This window comes from Triticum aestivum, chromosome 7B (assembly GCF_018294505.1).
Source record: "Triticum aestivum cultivar Chinese Spring chromosome 7B, IWGSC CS RefSeq v2.1, whole genome shotgun sequence".
NCBI classification, from domain to species: domain Eukaryota; kingdom Viridiplantae; phylum Streptophyta; class Magnoliopsida; order Poales; family Poaceae; genus Triticum; species Triticum aestivum.
In genome coordinates this window covers 407,943,336-407,945,256 of record NC_057813.1, presented here as the reverse complement: position 1 = coordinate 407,945,256, position 1,921 = coordinate 407,943,336, and the positions used below count along the sequence as shown (strand labels likewise).

At 49.7% G+C, this 1,921-nt stretch overlaps 1 pseudogene; it reads left to right on the top strand.

Annotated features, from left to right (window-relative positions):
• The first annotated feature begins 850 nt into the window (after positions 1 to 850).
• Positions 851 to 1,488, top strand: LOC123158009 (26S proteasome non-ATPase regulatory subunit 7 homolog B-like; annotated as a pseudogene).
• Positions 1,489 to 1,921: the final 433 nt, after the last annotated feature.

Genomic DNA, 1,921 nt, shown 5'->3' with positions numbered 1-1,921 from the left:
CTGTTCCCGTGAGATCCCATCAAGGGGCCTTCTCTGGCATCCTATTGGAGGGGGATTCGATCACGGAGGGCTTCTACATCAACCTTATTGCCCTTCCGATGGAGCGTGAGTAGTTTACCTCAGATCTATGGGTCCATAGCTAGTAGCTAGATGGCTTCTTCTCTCTCTTTGATTCTCAATACCATGTTCTCCTCGATGTTCTTGGAGATCCATCCGATGTAATCTTATTTTGCGGTGTGTTTGTCGAGATCCGATGAATTGTGGATTTATGATCAGCTTATCTACGAATATTATTTGAATCTTCTCTGAATTCTTATATGCATGATTTGATATCTTTGTAATTCTCTTCGAACTATCTGTTTAGTTTGGCCAACTAGATTGGTTTTTCTTGCAATGGGAGAAGTGCTTAGCTTTGGGTTCAATCGTGCGGTGTCCTTTCCCAGTGACAGTAGGGGCAGCAAGGCACGTATTGTATTATTGCCATCGAGGATAAAAAAATGGGGTTTACATCATATTGCTTGAGTTTATTCCTCTACATCATGTCATCTCTACTACTATTAAAGGAGGATCTGCAGTCGTCGTGATGGTCCAACCTCACCCTCGTGCGAGATCCACGTCCCCTTGTACGACTCCCGCAGACAAAAATCACACAAAAAAGGTGTCCAAACCAGCAAAACCAGGAATCCCACGTCCCTCACGCCCCCACCTTCACCAGGCCATCTCTCCCGAACCCAAACCACCCCGTCGTCCTCCTCCTTCGACCACGCGCAAGGGTTCATCCCGCCATACAACAGTAGGACGTTGGAGATTCGCCGCTAGGGTTCTGCGCCGAGGAGAGAGGGGGAGGGAGATGGACGTCGTGAAGCTCTCGTGGCGGACGCTGGAGAAGGTGGTGGTGCACCCGCTGGTGCTGCTCAGCATCGTCGACCACTAGAACTGCGTGGCCTGCGAGACCCAGAAGCGCGTCATTGGCGTGCTCCTCGACACCTCCTCCTGCGGCGTCGTCGACATCACCAACTCCTATGATGGTAAGCGAGCGATCCCCCGTCTCTGGGCTGCTAGGGTTTCCGCGTCTCTGCCGGGGCCTAAGGTTCACGGAACTCGCCCTGGCCGTAGCTGCAGCTTGACCTGCTGGCATGAAACCCTTGTGTGATTAGATTTGTAGAGTTGTTTACGGTGGAGGTGTGCTGAATTTGTGAATTGCAGCGTCCTTTGATCTTGCAGTGCCATTTCAGGAGGATGACAAGGACCTGAGGATTTGGTTCCTCGACAATAAGAACCATGATGTTTTAGAATTCTCATCAGGTATGCTGGACTTGCCGTGTGCGGTTTATTTCTGCGGTGTACTGATGAGTTGTTTGGGATGCAGCCAAGGAGCATCTTGTTGGCTGGTATAGCACTCATCCAAAACTAAAGGGGAACGACTTGGATGTTCATGCATTGTTTACCAAATATGATTCTACTTTGCAACCGTTTGTCCTGCAGTAATCTAGAAGCCCTTCTCTGTTTATACACAATTATTTGGTACACGTACTTACAACTTATACATATGGACCAATCTTGGAGTGCAAGTTTGAACTCTTTGACCGTGCGCAAGGGGTTCATCCTTCCATCATCCACCCTGCCTGCATGCAGGAGCCATAGCCTAGCATCACCCTGTGCTGTTGCGGCACGGGGCGATACCCTCGGCACAGCTGCATGGCCTCAACATCCCCGTTGGTGTTGCCTGTTGTCCTCGGATCTAGGAAAGACAGTGGGGGCAATTGGCGACTTAGTGGTGCGGCTGCGGACAATAGTGAGCCAAAATCAGTAAGTTACGAGCATAAGCTAGGCACGCCAGGAAGATGCTACAACGTATACAAGTACACCAGGTAGTTCACTCGATTGATATCTCCCTCATTCTACTCATCTTTCAGTTTTG